The sequence below is a fragment of the Miniopterus schreibersii genome (assembly GCF_964146895.1).
Source record: "Miniopterus schreibersii genome assembly, chromosome: 1".
Classification (NCBI taxonomy): Eukaryota; Metazoa; Chordata; class Mammalia; order Chiroptera; family Miniopteridae; genus Miniopterus; species Miniopterus schreibersii.
Genome location: NC_138101.1, coordinates 132,618,429 through 132,636,655, shown reverse-complemented (window position 1 = coordinate 132,636,655; position 18,227 = coordinate 132,618,429). Strand labels below are relative to the sequence as shown.

Sequence of the window (18,227 nt, the reverse complement as noted above, 5' to 3'; positions counted from 1 at the left end):
TCAGTTAAGGAGAGCTTCAATATTCACCTAAACACCAAGGCACAATAAAGACTGACAGAGTTATTGGGTTCTTATCTGTCATTCCTGGGCCTTTAAAGCAGTAATCCCCATACTTTCTGAAATTGCTATAGCTTGTCTTCATCTGATTCATGGACCCTCATCTCTTCTTAAAAAAAAAAGAACAAAATCTTGTTGCTATATAATATGTTCTTTATTTTTAATTCAGTGGATTTATGATAATTTCCTTATGAAAATTTTCTGACACTCTATAAAATAACTAGACACATCCTGGTTTCCTATGCAAATGCAGAGTGAAAAATCATGAGTCCAAGGATCCACCCCTCAAAAAGACCAAGATGATAGAGAAAGGACAGTGTTTCAACACAAATGTAATCTCTTCCAAGTGGGAATTTGGCCAGGCCAGACAAAATATTGGTACACTTGAAAATTATTTATTCATACATACAAATAATATTGCCAAACTCAGTAAATATTATTTATAGAGCTATAAACTTTTATATTAATTTTATAAGACAAAGTAATTGCTTGTTTCTCCCCTTACGCTGAACCAGTTAAAGCTTTTACTTACTATAAAGCAAGGAAACGACTTCCAGGAGAAAATAATTTTAAGTGGAAAGTTAAATTTTAAAATAAAAAATCTCAGAACTATTTTAAAGTTCTAGAAAATCACCATGAGCTGAGGACTCAAGAGATCAGAATGAAGAGTCCTGGATTTACCTCTGTTTCATAGCAGAACTGTACAGCTTCAGTTTCCTTATCTGTAAAAATGGAGTACATAGAAAGTACATATAGAGAAGACAAAAGGGTTAATTATATACCTAAGACCTTTCCATCTGAAGCATGAAATAAACAATGGTGCCATATAGTTCCCAGAAAAAGTGGAGAGAGATTCCAAGATGGCGGTGGATTGAGTGGAAGCTACACTGACACTCTCCCAGGACCAAACTGGAATTACAACTAAAACATAGAAAAACAATCCAGAATAATCAAGAAAAAGCAGAGAGTAGAAAAAAACAGAAAAAAAAATAAAGTGGTAAAGACAGAGAGGCATACACTTAGTGTTTCAGAAGGTTTGAAATGACAGAAAAAGATGGAAAAAATAGAGGCTTGAAATATACAACCTAAAGACAATAAAGGAAAACCGATCGACTACAGGCACATCACTTTGAACAAGTTCACCAACAGAGTAAAAGCATTCTATTCCGTCAGGAGAAGCATGATGGGAGCACTGGTCCCAATGACAACCACCACACCAGAATTATCCTCTGCCCAGTCTTCAAGAAGGTTGGCAGTGATTATCACCATCTTACATGTGTCTACACTGAGGATAAAGAGCAAGAAATCATCTGTTCTCCATGTACTTTCAGCCTCCGGGTTGTGACTTGCCTTGAGCACCCCAGCACCTGAAATCTAAACCAATCTTAAAACAAAGCGAAACAGCCCTAGCTGGTCTAGCTCAATGGTTAGCGTGTCAGCCCGCAGACTAAAGGGTCTTGGGTTCAATTATGGCTAAGGGCACATACTTTAGTTGCAGGCTTGATCCTGGCCCTGGTCAGTCGGAGGCAACCAATCAATGTGTCTCTCTCATATCGATGTTTCTCTGTCTCTGTCTCCTTTCCACTCTCTCTGAAAAGCAATAGAAAAATATCCTCAGGTGAAGATCAAACAAAGGAACAAACAAACAAACACTTAGATCTGACTTTCACTCATCTCTCCTTCAGTCTTCAGACCACTCAACAGAGTCACATCATTCCAAAACTCACCCACTGACAAATCACTTTTTAGAAGGACTGGGTGAAAAAAGAAACACAGGTACTTTTTACCTATGCGGGAGCAGCTGTCCAAGAGGGATACTTCATCTCCCAAGAGTCAACTGTCATCACATGGCTGGTGCCCTCTGAGCAACAGCACCCACTAGTGGTGGGGAGGACTTCAGTGGAAAAGAAAGGACAGATGAATAGATTCCTTCAATTAGTGTAAAATGCTCCATATTTCACAAAGTTATCAAATATAACCCTCACATCTACACCAAAAGGCTGGTGCTAACAGGCTCATCTTAGAGTTGAGTCTAGCTTAAATGAGCCCTACAATTCATTCATCCATTTTTGGTTTTTACTGCAACCATCTTGTCAATCTGATGACTTCAAACCCATGCGTAGAAGTCCTCATGACTCTTGGGAAAAGACTTTAATCTACACTTTCAGTCACAGGGGCCTTTTGTCCCTTACTCATGCCTCGGCCCCCTCCACCACAGGGACTTTGCACATTCTGTCTCTCTGTAATGCCATCTCCTCCCCTCCCTCTTTAACTCTTACTCATCCTTCCGATTGCTGCTTGTCATTACTTCCTTAGGAAGGCCATCCCAATTTCCTTGACTAGGCCAAATCCCCTCAAATATTTATCTCTCCCACATATATACTTAGAACAGTTGTCACTCAACATTTTATACAATGATCTTTGTGTGCAGATTTTTTTTTTTTAATTCTGTAAAAGCAAAAACCTTGTCTGGTTTTTCTCACCATGATAACTGGTTACACATAGTGGTCACTTTTGTTGAATGAATGAAAAGACAGAGATAAGATCAATACAAAGCAAAATGGAAAAGATGCCCTGACTAAGATGCAAATAAATGGCCCCTGTAGGATTTTAAACCAGACATCTTGCCTTTTACAAGGGGTCTTTCCTGGGAATTTCTTGAGGCCTCTCCACTCCAACATAGCACTGTGATACTGTGCCCATGTGAGGAAGGAAAGGGGAACTATAATATCTTTCTCTGTCCTTTCTCTTCTCCCAAGCCCAGAGATGAAATAAGCAAGGAAAGAAGTGGGGCTCCACACAGAAGGAGCTTGGCCCTGTCTCTTTACCATCAGTAGAAACAGGGCAAGGAGGGACTGTTAAAACTCACAAACCGGCTGAAACAATTGTCCCAGGTAAAACTGCTCTTAAGAACCCCCCGACAAACACCACATCATCTCTATGGAAGCCTTTTCAGGATGAAGGTCAGCACCCTTAAACGAAGACGACTATCTTTCCCTCTCCTTTTAATGTCATTAGACGTCTCTCTCCTCCTTCAAAATCCATTTCTTCTTGAAATCTGCTTCAATGAATTTCCCCATTACTCACCTCAACGGAGCATATTTAAAATGCAGGGGCTGCCCACAGCACTATACTTCCTACTAAGAAAGGTCTGATCTTCCTCTCCCCATACTCAGGGCCGCGGGAGTAGCCCCAGGTGCAGCCCAGCCCCTTGGTCACTAGCTTCCTCAGTAGAGCATGGCGTGGAGGTCAAGAGCCTGACCCGGAGTCAAAATGACAGGGCTGTGGACCCTGAGGACAAGGGACAACTTGTGTGCACCTTGATTTCTGTAAATGGGGAGAATGACAGCACCTAGTTAACAGAGTTGAAAGATCCATAAAAAGGTGTTAGCCCTGGCACACCACATGTGTGTAATTAATATATTAAGGAAGCCTCAAGTATTCACAGAAGTGAGCTCCTTTTTCCCAGCCCAAGAGGCTTATGAAAACAAACACACAAACAAAAACTTCATAGAAAACTGCTCAGGAAAAAAACAACAACTTTAGACCTTTGTGCCTTAAGATAACACAGTGCCCTACGGGGAGACCGTGTTTACTGCAGCTCTGCCAGAGACGCAGTGGGATCATGACCTACATCCTAGTTACACGTCCAGGAACCAGTCGGTAGTCACACCCACTCGAAAAATAAGGATGTGGGCGGTCCTTTACTCCTCCTTTCACAATGTATAGCTTGTATTTACTCAGTGCCCTGTAAAATTCAAAAGACAAAGCACTATTTATAAGTGTCTTTCTTTTGGCCGGAGGTGAATAATAAATTCAGACATCCAGCAGCAAAGTCCAAATCTGAGGTGTACAAACCGCACATGTGTGTAAAACACTATAATCCTATAATCTGCTGAGAAACAGGTGAAGTGGCCACATGGGCTACTCAAAGTCATTGGGGAAAACTAACTGCTACTCAGTAACACCTGGCTCATCACTCTGCCTCTAGAACCCTCTATAGGTGGTGAGAAAATGAATATCTACTGGGGGAGGTTTTCATTAAAATGTCCTCACATTTTATCTTAAGCTCCTGATTTTATCCAGGGAAAACTGCAAGTATGAATGAAATAAAATTCTAATCTGTATAGGAAATGATTTGTTTATCTGGTTACCCACCACCTAGGGCTACGCCCTGATAACCAACTCCAAAAGAATCCTGTGCCGGATATAAGGTGCTAAGAACAAAGAAACCACCAAATGAAGAAATCATTCTACTGCGTAGTCTCAAGAGAAGTCCTGAGGCTCCTTTGCTATGGCTTTGAGCCCCCCAAAATAGGTTGTAGCTTCTGCTTTTTATGTAGTCAGCTTTTAAACGACATTCCCAATCTCAGTGGAAGAGGGCCAGCTTGTTGGGGGTCCATTGGCCGGGAAGGGTGAGAAGAAGCCTCTGCAATGATCAAATGTATTTGGGGGTCTTTCCCAGGACCTTCACATCTCAGGGGCAGCTGGATGTCCCAGGGTCTATCTGAAAGCAATCTGCCCAGGGCATTCTTTTCAAGGATAATTTCTGAAGGTCTTTACTACACACCAAAGCCATTAACCTGCTGTGTTTCAGAGAAAATTAATGGGTAATTTTCTTTTAAGATCAGGAATGAATGAATATTAAAGAATATTCTGGCCCTACTGGTCAGATGTTATACAAGTACCCATCTGGAAAGAGACTGTTTACTACACAGAATATAGTTTCCAGCAGTGACAATATTCCTCAATACCATTTTAGAGTATTTCCTGGGTGGCTGCTTGCCAGCGAGGAGGTAAAAAGAAACAAAGTGTAAGGCCTATGGGTCAGACTATGAGTCCAGGCAGGGCACAGAAAGTCCCTAAATTGCTCCTAAGCAGCAGGGCCCCAGGACCTGTGTCTGGGAAGAATGAGTGCCCTAAAGCCTGACTCCAAGCTCTCCTCTCCCCTCAGAGCCCCAACAAGCGGAGGGCCACCCAGCTCCTGAGGGCCTATGACAGGACAGGGTGGAAGCCAGACCTGTACCACCTGCACATGTTTTTCTGGCTGCGACAGGTTTGTAATTCCTTTAACACCAGTCAGAGGTGAGGAAGGGCAGGGAAAGGCGCTAGTGGCCCTCAGGTAAGACAGAGCTAGGTTTCACTCCTAAATCATTCTCTGTTTCTCTTTCTAAATCTCTCAATTTTCATCTATAAAGTCGAATATTCACAACAGTACGTACCTCACCTCATAGGTTACTGTAAAGATTAAAAGGCAACAGAAAAAGAAGGCTTTTAGTGCAGTGCCTTCTGCCTCCCTACTAATGTCTTCACACTTCACCTAGGAAAGGAAGCTCCATCTCTTTACAGGCAACCTTATCAATAGTGTTTTGGTTTTTCAGTTACCCATGAAGCACCCTCTTTATTCACTGGACTGGGTTCTGAGAGGTCTTTTGCATTTCTCCAAAATCAAATACATGCTCAAAGCACATTTTGAAACCAACTAAAAATATCCAGAACAATATACTCAAAGCAATTCCAAAAATGTTTTCAGCAATATTTTTGGAGTTGGTCTATAGTCTTCCAGAGTGACTTCCATAAAATGTGAGCGTATTCGTAGGTTAAGAGCTTTTCAGCTTTCAGGTGATCTCACATCTTTACAATTCCCCTGGACCATATCCGAGCCTCCAGCAGGAGGGCTTCTCCAGGAATTACATTTGAGAATGCAATCAGGTATCACTGACAGGTGACTCCCATCACTATAGATTTCAAAAACTTTTCATAGATGTTTCTATGAAATTCTCACTTTCTTTTCAAAAGTAAAATATACAACACAATTAAAAACTAGGCAGAAGATTTTAATAAACACTTTACAAAAGAGGATATCCAAATGCCAATATCCTGCAACACATGCAAAGATGCCAAGCTTCAAATGGTGATGAAAATTACAAAGTAAAATCACAATGAAACACCTCTGGACAAACACCAGAATAGCCCAAATGTACATGGCTTAAACTAAATATGGGCAAGAATGTGGAGTAAGCCTGGTCGATGTGGTTCAGTAGTTGAGCGTCTATCCATCCAAGAGGTCGCTGGTTTGATTCCCGGTCAAAGTATATGCTGGGTTGTGGGCTTGATCCCTGGTGGGGGCCCTGCAGGAGGCAGCCAATGGACGTTTCTCTCTCATTGATGTTTCTATCTCTCTCTCTCCCTTCCTCTCTCTCTAAAAAGTCAATAAAAACATATTTTAAAAGAAAAAGAAAAAAAGAATGTGGAGTAATGGCACTCTCAGCCATACCAGATGGGAACATACACTGGAATGGCCATGTTGGAACAGTGTGTGGCTGTATCTAGGAAAGATGAACATATTGACATCAAGGGACCCAGCAAATACACCCACATAACACATACCAGAAACACATACCTATGTGAACTGGAAGACATATATTACATGCATGTTCACAGCAGCATTATTATTTTTTAAATATATCTTTATTGATTTCAGAGAGAGGAAACGAGAGGGAGAGAGAGAGATAGAAACATCAATGATGACAGAGTCGTTGATTGAGCCCGCATCCCGGGCATGTGCCCTGACTGGGAATCGAAACCCGATCGCCTGGATCCTAGGTTGACACTCAACCGCTGAGCCACGCCCGGCCGGGCCACAGCAGCATTATTCATAACAGCCAAAGCTGGAAACAATTTAAATGGACCTAACCAGTAATTGTGGTCTGTCTATCCAATGGAATTGAATCCAGCTACTGTTGCTTGCACACTATAGATGAGTCTCACAATACTGACAGAAAGAAGTCAGACATAAAAGAATATAAAAGTATGAGTGTGTTTCTATAAAACTCAGAAATAGGCTAAGTGATATATCATGTTAGAAGTCAGGACAGTGGCTACCATGGAGAAGGAAGTCACCAGAAGGGGCAGCCCCAAGAGGAGATTCTGGGGTGCTGGTGGCTCTCTTTCTTGATCTGTGTTAAGCATGGGTGAGTTCATGAAATGGAAATTCACTAAACTGTACACATGTAGTCTGTGTTTCTGTATTATATATTAAACTTAAAAAATATATCATTTTTTTAAAAAGCAAATCCACCTAGATGCCTTGTCCTGTGCAAAGCCAAACAGGGCAAACTTATTCAACTGTCCATTGGCATACATTTATTTAAGCAGCCAGGCCTCGTATAAAGAGCAAGGGATACCAGGTCATGCTCCCTCACCCATGCCTGCCCCAACTCCATCCCTTGTGAGGTCATGATTCTCACGGAGTGAGACTCTCTAGGCCTCACTACTCCCATGTATAAAAAAAACAGCTGGGTAATTGTGAGATACAATCTCACTCAAATGGGATACAATGAGAACATTCTGTAGACCATAAATTGGTATTCCAATATTGGCTCTTAAGGCATTATCGCATACCTTAGCAGACAGAGTTGAAAAGCAGGGAGAGCCTAAGGAGACTTATGGAGATTTCGAAGAGCTTTAAGAAGTTCCGAGAGTTTTGAGGGCCAGCAGCATAGGTTCTTTATGAAATTGCACCTCAAACAGGAGTTATTATCCTTTTCATCCTCACAGCTATATCACTAGAGCTGCTCTGTAATAAACTTTTCATCAAAAATAGAGCGCTTTTCAGCTCACATTTGGAAGTAATACACACTCTTCATTTTGAAAGCATCACATTTCCTTTCCCTTTACTCTGTTTCACTCTCAGTCTGCTTTAAGCTTCTCTCTGATTGTCTTTGTGCAACTCACACTCCTCAGTGTGTATTTCTCTAGGTGTCTTTCTTATGTCTCCCTCTGGGTCCCAGGTTGGGGGTTAGTCCCATTCAGGCAAGACAGTGCTTGGAATAGCAGGCGTGACCTTACATAGCCTCAGAGCTCCTTCAAGGCTCTGGGCCAAGCACAGGCAACCTCGTCATTCCTGGAAGTGGTTAGAAATACAGAATCCCAGGCCCCTCCTCAGACCCAATGAATAAGAATCTATGCCTCAACAGGATGCCCAGGTGCCTCATGTGTACATAAAGGTGTGAGGGGCATTGACCTAAGTCATACAACCTGTCACCAGGCAAACTCAGAGGCCCAGGGCTAGAGGTCACAGCCTTGCCCAGGGTTCATTCTAAACAGCTCCTGTGTGAATGGCCTGCCTCACTGCAAGCCTGAGCCCATACGAATGCGCTGTGATGCTCTACGTACTACTCTATTTTTCCAAACTCAGTCACGTTTTTCTGTAACTTGGAAGTGGGCAGAATGAAGGCAGAGAACAAAGGAGGTGGAAAGAAGGGAATGTGGAAAGCCATGTTTGGTCCAGTTTCTCTGTGACTCAGGAAAGCCAGGGGGAGGGAAAGAAGGGTAGCATGTGAGAGCTGAAGCAGGAGAGAGGGGAGTCTCTAGAGCTCAGCCGGGCTTACTGAGAGCAGAAGCCTGCAACCGGAGCACTGGGTTCAACTCCCAGCTCTCCTACATGGCGGCTGTGGACCTCACACACTTCACTTGACCTTTCTCTGTCTCTGTTTTTCCAACTCTCAAAAAACTGGCCGGTGTGGATCCGTGGTTAGAGCGTTGGCCTGTGCATGGAAGGGTCACAGGTTCGATTCCCAGTCACAAGCACATACCTGGGTTGCAGGTTGGTCCCCAGCCCTGGTCAGAGCACATGGGGGAGGCAACCAGTTGATGTGTCTCTCACATCAATGTCCCCCCCCCCCCCGTCTCCATTTCTTCCTCCCTCCTTCCCTCTCTCCCTTCCACTCTCTCTAAAAGTCAATGGAAAAAGTATCCTCAAGTGGGGATTAAAAAAAGGGGGGCGGGGGATAAGGAACAGTTACTATCCTTGACAGCCATGCACATGAAACGAATCAGTATTTGTAAAGTGCTTAGAACTGTGTGCTATTTTAGCACATAATAATCTCTAGGGAGATGTTAAATAATAAAAATAATATACTGAGAGAAAATTTCATAAACTAGACAGTGGAAGAGAATCCCAGAAGAAAGTAGCTATCCAGCTCCACATATTTTTATTGGTTCTCTATCTGCCAGACACGCTAGGCCTTAGGGATACAAAAATGAATATCCCTGCCTTTGGAGGTACTCACAGTCTAGCAGGGTTTGAGAGCAAGGGCTGCTCATATACAAGGTCCCTGAATTCAGGCTTCCCCATTCAATTTTTAAAAATCAGCCACTAGATAGAACAGTGGGTGTGTATTTGGCAACTTGGGGGGAAAAAAATCTGAGTAGAAAGAAAAAGTCTCATTTCCCAGAGGTGAAATTGGGAGACAGGTCCACGTTATTAGCATTGAGGTCTTTATATAAGCTCCAAATTTTTACCATCAAGGTAGTTTTATTTTTTTAAAACTGTTATTATAGTGGCTAAGAACTTCATTTTTAAAGGACTTACTTCAGTAACACCCAGCTTTATCCCCCCAGCCCGTTCTCAGCAGCAGGACAGCTTCCTTACTGCTGCCTTAATGATAGGCTAGATTCTGTTCTTCAAAAATAGTAACTTCTTGACTAATAGATACTGCTGGCTTTCGCCTCAGACTGGGTGAGGCAGCACAATCCTAGTCTAAACAAAGACCAGCTCACGGACGTATAACCTCTCTGACCACAGTCAGTTACCAATGTGGTTATGAAAAGTGAGATTATAGCACACACACATTCGCTCACCTCAGAAACCAGATCACTCCCACTTCCACATCACACCCCCACCTCCATCTCCACCATTTGGAAGGACAGTAAGTGCCAGTGAGGCCTAACCAGTTAGGCTTCACCCCAATACCTTATCTTTGATTAGTCGATGTTGGTGCAGCATCAGTTTAAAAGCTGAGCCCTGGCACCTCAACAAAGGGAATCATCTTGTTTCCTTCAAACTCATAAGTCATTAAAGACCCACACTTGCCGACCCACACCTGCCAATCCACACGAAATTGTCCAGCAGGAAGGTGAACAGGGCCTCACAGGGTGAAATCACCACTTGTCCTTGGGAAAGCACTAAATTTCAGGCTGTGGAGACTGGAAACTAGTTTGGTTTACTGCACTTGTGGTTTTGTTAAAATCTTAAAAACATGTTGTTGTTTTCCCTAGAAGAAAGTAAAAAGGATTCTTCAATTTAATTGAAATGTAAACACAATCTCTCATTTCCTCCCACTTAAAATGAGCAAAAAAGGAGACAGAAACAGAACTAAAGTTAACAAGCCACAACTCACCTAGTGATTGATCTGATCTGAAGATCACAGGCATTTGCCATAAAAACTATCCCACTGACTCTTTGAGAAACTTAGAAAACCCTTTTAATTCAAGGAAAGGGTTTTTGAATGAAAAAGTAACAGCAAAATGCTAGGAAACCCAATGGCAAACAAGGAGAAAGAAACTATCTAGGTATTTTTTACCCAAAAGCAGAAAATTTGACCTGAAATTGATACCGTACTCCTGGATCTCTCTCACCACTTTTTCCTTACTCTCCTTTTGCCCCAGCCACAGTGGCCTTCTTGCTGTTTTTCTTTTTTCATTGAGATATTCACATACCATAAATTGACCCTTTGAAAGTGTACAATTCAGTAGTTTTTAAAAAATATTTTCATTGATTTTTAGGAAGAGAGGAAGGGAGAGGGAGAGAGAGAAACAATGATGTGAGAATGAAACATCAATCGACTGCCTCCTACACACCTCCTACCAGGGATGGAACCTGCAACCCAGACATGTGCCCTGATGGGGAATTGAACCAGGAAACTTTTCCCTGTACAGGATGACACCCAGCCAACTGAGCCACACCAGCCAGGGTTTCAATTCAGTAGTTTTTAGTGTATTCACAAAGTTGTGCAACCATTACCACTATTGTAATTCCAGAATATTTTCATCACCCTGAAAAAGAAACTGCACACCCATCAATAGTCACTCCCCATTCCTTTCTCTCCCCAACCCCTGGCAACCAGTAATGCAACTATTGTGGCCATGGATTTGCCTATTCTGGACATTTCATAACGGAATTACATCATATGTGGCCTTTTAAGTCTGGATTTTTTTCATATAGCATGTTTTCAAGGAATTGTATGGATATACATTCTTTGCTTATCCATTCATCAGTTGATGGACATCTGGGTTATTTCCACTTTGGTGCTATTATGAACATTTGTGTACAAGCATTTGCATGAACATATGTCTTCTATTCTCTTGGGTGTATACCAAGGAGTGGAATTGGTCATGAGGTACCTCTATGTTTAACATTTTGAGGAACAACTGCTTTACAAAGTGGCTGGCCATTTTACATTCCCATCCACGTGTAATACATGAAAATTCTGATTTCTTCATATCCTCACCGACAGTTGTTATTATATCTTTTTTATTACAGCCATCCTGGTGGGTATTACCTTGTAGTTTTGATGTATTTCCCTAATGACTAACGATATTGAGCATCTTTTCATGCATTTATTGGCCATTTGTGTATCTTCTTTGAAACAATGTCTATTTAAATCCTAAGCCCATTTTTAAATTGGGTTATTTTTTTGTTTATTGTTGAGTTGTAAAAGTTCTTTTTTCTTGTTGTTTTTTGAAATTCCAGTTAAGACCCCTCTTCATGAGGGGGTCTTCCAAGAACACTGTTTTCCTGTCTTGGCCTGTTTGATTCCTGGCCAGGGTACATGCCCTTGTTTCAGGCTCTATCCCCAGTGGGGGGCATGCAGAAAGCAGCCAATTGATGTTTCTCACATCGATGTTTCTCTCTCTCTCTCTCTCTCAAAGAAAAAAAAACATTAAAAACAAAACACTCTTTCCCCAAATGTCCAATATTCTCAACTGGACCTACATTCTAATGAATTTCTCTGTACCTGGAACTGCTATCCCCTAAAGGACTAGGAACACGTTTTTCCTCCCTTTCTTTCTCATGCATCCCTCCTAGTTTTCAACCTGAGTGTTGTGCCTCCCTTCCTGTTTATCCACAACTAGCTCTCCTGTGGTCACTGGAACTCATGACTCCTCCAGTGAATTTACAGAATCAAGAAAGACCTTAACAATAGGTTTTTAGACCACCACAGATTTACTTGGTCTCACTCTGTGCTAAGCATGGTCCTTTTCTGAAATTAACTTATATGCAGGCACAAGTATAAGTCTTCATATTCCTACTACATTATGCCACCAAACTAAAGCACCCCTTTTCCTCTACAAAAGTGTCATACATCATTTACGTTTTCTTAGTCTAGCTCCTCCATGGAGACTTTCTTAGCCACCACAGCTTAAAATGTTTTCTCTCTACTCTGAAAAACCAAACAAACAGTAAGCACTTGGAGAGTTCATTAATCAATTAATATCCATATTTAATGAATGCCCTTTACTTTAAGGACATATGAGGGGAAACCTCCACATCCACAGATGGTATTAAACAACTTACTAGAATTGCTGGAATGTGCCAATTCAGTAATAGAGTCCTAGAAGATACTCACAAATCTTCAAAATGTTCTGTGCTCTGGGAAACATTTAAATAAATACAACCAAATTTTTTTGTTGCTGATGCTGTTAACTGCAGTACTTCTCAGAGTGTTTGATAAGATGGTGCACATGTGGAGAATCTCTACGAGAAGGAAAAATAATAGGCAGTGCTTCCAAATTGATTTGCCCTTTACAAGAGCACACCTATTAACATCCGCCCCAACATCATTCTTCCAGCATACCCTGGGAACTGCTGAGCTAATTCAATCGCTACTCAATTCTATCAGCTGGAAAGAAACCATATTTTCTACTGGGGTAAGGAACCAAATTTGCTTTCTTTTAGGATGCCATCAATTGGAATTCAGTCTATTAAAATGCCAGGTTACAGAAAAAAGAAAAAAGAAACCATACATTAAGTGTGTTCATAATTTTAAGAGCCATCTGGATTTCTGAAGTTGGAAAATGATGAAGTGTGAAAAAAATGTGTATCAGAATTGAACATGCAGTACAACCCGAGTTTTAGTTTAAAAACCTCTAGGAAGGCTGAGGAGAGCAGTGGTCCAGGAATAGGCCGTCACTCTCTATGACCAGTGACTCTCTATGACCCGATGACAACAGCCCTGATGACCAAAGAGAAAGTATCATAATGACTGTCTCACAACAGACTTATCCACAGGAGCAAAGATATCATGTGGTCATGTGCTGAGAACAGTGAAAAACAGTGATAAGGAAAGAAGCTTCCCCTACACTGGAAAAAATCCTAGTGGTGGAACGTAGGGGTAACACTCAAAATATAAACATCAAGTTATGAGAAAGAATTTTCAAACAGAAACTTCCCTACTCATGTTAAGTACCAAAACCGTTTAAATTAGCTAGTAAGGCTTAAGAATTACAGCCCGAAGGTTGTTTCTTCACTGAGCTCTGATTACAGGCAGGAAGACAGGCATGGACCACAGCAGTTTTATCTACTGAAACACTAAGTGCTACACTTGAGTTTTTGAATAGGTTTCTGATTTACTGATAGGTTTCCCAAGTGCTAATCATTTTAAAACTAAAACAAAGCACAAATGCAAAGCTGAGATAAAGCATGATGGTCAGCTGGGACTCCATCTGGCACAGCAACGCGAGGCTAGTTTAAGTGCTGACCTCCTCTTACACCTAGTCCGCTTGGGCGCTACATACACCTATACCTGCCTTAGGATGTCATCTCGGAACCCTCCTGACTCAGTGAGGATCTGGAAGCCTCTCTGATACAAAGCAGCTAAAATTCAATGTCACAATCTAGGCTACAGTAAGTCATAGTCATATTCAGCCCTGAATATTAGCTTAAGGGACAAGGAGAAGAGTTTAAGAATGGGCGCAAAAGTGCTGGATTATAAGCTAAATAAAGGGAGTAGCACTGATACTGTACAGTTGTCCCTGAAAGTCCGCCTTCCTCCCCCTTGGAGAGTGAGAGCATCTCAGTTACTGCCAATACCACCATCCTCCAGAAGGAATGGAAGGCTTTCTCCAGATCTGACCACCAGGGGACATCTGTCATGGGGTGCACGTCACCTCCCCCAAGGCCTGGGTAAGCTGCCCATTCAGAGAAGACAGCACACTGGAATTCTTTTTAAACATGCTCATAAGTTCTCCAATCTTAAGGTTCTAGCTGCCAGAACTTTATGCAAACTCCTCTCTACAAATGTCTGAGATTCCCAAAAAAAGGAAATGAGGTAGTTATTGGATTTATCAACATCACAATCATCAATCTCAGTCTACCCAGGAGTGACCTAGAAATCAACAACTAAATACTTTACGGTACAAAAAGGAGGGGAGATCCTATCTTTTTGTGTGTGTGTAAAATGAATTCATTTGAAGAGCAATCAGAATTATTAAAACTGGACAATGGTAAGCAGCACAGGTATTAGAAATATAAATGCTTTAGGCAAGTTCCTAAACACTGTCTCTGTAGATGAGATATTAAAATAACAGAATTTCAGAACAAGCCTTATTCTCTTACTCTCTCTCATCCCGTAAGTCAGTGAGTCTGTAGGTGTAGTCCAGGTGACTCTGATGCTCATGTTTGAGAACCCCTGCCCTAGGAATGGGGGAAGATGCAGCGGGTGGCGGGGCAGGAGCCTGATGAAACCCTTACTAAGTGTGTCTGTCAGAGACAATCTCACCTGTTCTCGCCTCTGCTCAGCACTGACACTTGACCTCACAGACTGATTTCCCCAACAAGGACTCAAGCCCTAGTTCAAGGTCACTGTTAGAGGTCAGGCCAGAGCTCCAGCCCAGGGTCTACTGACTTGTTCATCAACCTTGGAACTGAAACCAGGGCCGAGGACTCTGAACATTGATAAGGCGATCCCACACTGTCTCCTAATCTACACCATGCTTCCCTCTGACAAATATGAGGACTGGGGCATCTAAAGAGATAGATTTAAGGGAAGAGAAAAAAGAAGATAAATAGCTACTCCAAAGACCCTAGCAACTAAATTTATTGGTAAGGAGTGGGTAGAGGGGAGAAGACTTAGATGTCTTGTTATAATTAAAAGATTGGTTAATTTAAAAAACAAACAACTAAAGGGCACAATAAGATATGAATAGTGCTTTAAAGTTTTCTTAGCATTTTTCATTTCCATTATCTCACCCAAGTCTCACAACAACTCTGCAATGAAAGGAGATGAGGTCACTATTATCCCCATTTGACAGAAGAGAAAACTGAAGTGGAGAGTGGCCAACAATTTGTCCATCAGCACAGTCATCCCCTGTAAAGCTACAACTTGACCTCAGGTCTATCTGGCTCTAGAACCTGTGTACCCACACCAGGTGACTCCTACATCTGAAAATGTGACCCAAGGCAGATTACCCCTAGGAAAAAGCACACAGAAAACCATGCAACACAAATGGTGCGCCCCTAACACATGGTACTTGAGCATTGTGTGGGTGCCCCTTTAAGAACTTAACACACAAACTCAACAGCCAAGGTGTTCAGCCAAAAAAGAAAAAAAGAGAGGCATATTTCTAGCCTGCATAATCATTTCTGGACCAATTCCCACTAGCAGCCTCAGAGGCTGGCGAGCAGCAGCTCCCTGCCTGGCTGAAGTGCCTACACCCCCCACCCCCTCGGGTTATGACAGCACAGCTCTGACTCACGTGCAGCCAAAACCCCAAAACTCAAAACAAGAAGTGAAAAAAGTGGAGCCAAGAGAAACCATCAGCATCCTCCACACCCTCGCAACCCACACAATGCCACTTCCAGGGCCCTGGAATCACACGGAACACGGTCTCAGGAGACCAGGGGGATGAGGTGGACGTTCCTGCGGACCCACAGGCCCTATTACTTCCCACCCAGCCCCCGAGGAGGATAATGGAAAGGCCAGAGGATTCGCTAAGAAGTCCTGGGGCCGGAGCCCAAGGCGGACACCACCCAGGCGCTCTCCTAAGGAACAGTATGTCCACCCTAACTCTCCACCTCTACTTCCAGGTCTTGTCTCTGCGAAGATGAAGGGCGGATTGAGGGGAGGGGGTGGTGGTATGGTTTTGTAAAATTAAGAAAAGTCTGGAGGGAAAACCGGGCCGGCCACCTACCCCAGCCACGCTGCCCTGCCGTGTGCGAGGCTCCGCTGGGCGCGCACCGCCACAGGGGCTAACGGAACCGGCGCCCGCGGCCAGGTCGGAGGTTGGGGAAGGGGCATCGCCCTAATAAGCTCCCTAGAGGCAGGGAGCCGTGCCCGTCAGGAGAGCCTACCTCAGTTTTGGCAAAAGTGATTTTCCTAGACGACGCCAGGGAAGCGAAGATCTGGGTGTTGCGTGGATTTCAGCCGGGGGTGGAGGAGCTCAGCCCGGGGCGCAGCGACCCCCTCTGCTCCTCCACACGGGGGGATTCGGGCGGCACTCTCGGGGCCATCGTACCGCGGGCACGGTGAGAAAATAGGGCTCCATCCTCAACTTTCTCGGAGGAAATGCTCCGCTCCGCGGCTTGCCCAACCCTCCCGCACGCCGGGTACCAGGTTTGGGGGCAACCAGGGACCAGAATCGCTCCCGGCGCGCACTAAGCAGCTGTGCCGGGGCGCGCAGCCCCCTATCCCGCCGCCCGCCAACTTGAAGGCATCTATCTGGGCGCCTGCCTACTCCTACGGCCCCGGAGCGGGGTCCCTGCCCTGGCCTCCCGCATCGGACAAGAGCCCCAATCGCTGCGGCTGCTGCAGCCGCAACCCCCCTGGCTGGCTTCTGCCTCCCCCTCCCGCTCCCCACGCCCCGGCCCTACCGTGCAACCGGCTCGCGCCCGGGCAGTGTCAGCGCGCCGCACGCGTCCCAGCCGGAGAGGCTCCTCCGCGGGGGCTGCCCCGCGCGGGGTTCCGGGGTCCGGGCTCTGGACGGGGCTCGGCCGGGTCGGGTGCTGGCTGCCCGCCGCTCGCGGCTCCCGCGCCGGCTCCCGCTGCCCCGCGCGACAGAGGGAGGGGGGAGGGGGCGGGAGAGAAACTCCCGGCAACTCCAACTCCGGGAGCTGGAGCTCTAGCTGCAGCCGCGCGCCCGCCGGCCGCCGAGTGCGAGCGCCTGCGATGCGAACCTGCCCGGCCGCCTCTGAGCATGCCCAGTGCCGCCGTGGGCGAGACCCAGCTCCTCGGCCGGGGCAGAGAGCTGGGGCTGGGGTCGGGACCCCAGGCTCCAGAGCGCAGGTAGTGGGGGACCGAGGGAAGGCCCTGTGCAGGGGAGGGGACCCTGGAGCGAAGGGCCGGGGAGAAACATTGTGCGGAGGGCCGTGCAAGTTTCATGGGTTCTGGGAAGTTTGTCCGCTAGCGAGGCGAGCCTCTGTGCAAGCCTGTATTCGAAAGGACAACAAGGGAAACATTTATTCTCCAGAAGAGAGCGAATGGACCCAACAGATGGGTGTTAGCCATTGCACCTTGATTCCTAGGTCGTAGACTCAGGAGCTCACGGGGCCTGGCAGACAGTGTAAATGAGTCAACTGTGTAGGAGGTGGCCAATTAGAGAGAGCTCTAAGGGCAGAGCCACTCTGCTCTAAATTGCCCATTGTTATTAAAGAATTTGGGCCTACTTTTGCTAGGTTTTCTAATTTTCCAAGAAATGAAAGATTTAGATTCTTTTCATGTAAAATATTCCGATTTTAAAATCTTGAAAATATATTCAATTTAAAAAACACACACAACACGCTATACCAAACAAAACCGTGTTCCTTCCTTGTGCAATCCCTAAAACAGCTAATTTGAAGTCTATGATTTCTGCATTCTTTTAACAAAGAGATGCTGAGTGCCCACTGCGGTCTGGGAAGGAACTGAAAGGATCCATGATGATTCAGATTTCCATCAAAACACTACCAGTTACTAAGGGAAATGGGTTTTCAGACAGAAGAGAGCTATATAGATAAATGCCCGGGCATTCAAGAAAAGTTACTGATGTAAAAGGAGTTGGTAGAACTAACTTTTGGGAAACATCATTAATAAAAACGTACCTGAGCCCGGCCGGGCGTGGCTCAGCGATTGAGCTTCGACCTAGAATCCAGGGGATCAGGGTTCGATTCCCGGTCAGGGCACATGCCCGGATTGTGGGCTCGATCAATGACTCTTTCAGCATTGATGTTTCTGTCTCTCTCTCTCCTTCTCCTTTCCTCTCTCTGAAATCAATAAAGATATATTTTTAAAAAATAATAAAAATAAATAAAAATAAAAACTTACCAGAGTAGGAAGATTCTGCAGGATCACTAAGGCAGTGCCCTGCCAAAGCCTTTTGGAGACTGAAGAAAAAGGAAAAACCAGATATAC

General features: G+C 44.3%; 1 protein-coding gene across 3 annotated transcripts in view; it reads right to left on the bottom strand.

Moving 5' to 3' along the window:
• STXBP6 (syntaxin binding protein 6) overlaps positions 1 to 16,985 on the bottom strand; it is a 230,149-nt gene extending 213,164 nt beyond the window's left edge. Inside the window, exon 1 of one of the 3 annotated variants that reach the window (XM_081119365.1) lies at positions 16,712 to 16,985. The gene's annotated coding sequence lies outside the window, so the exon portion shown is untranslated. Of the gene's footprint in view, positions 1 to 16,192; positions 16,300 to 16,711 lie in introns of those variants that run through there. The other 2 variants (XM_081119362.1, XM_081119363.1) reach the window with 2 other exon arrangements.
• Positions 16,986 to 18,227: the final 1,242 nt, after the last annotated feature.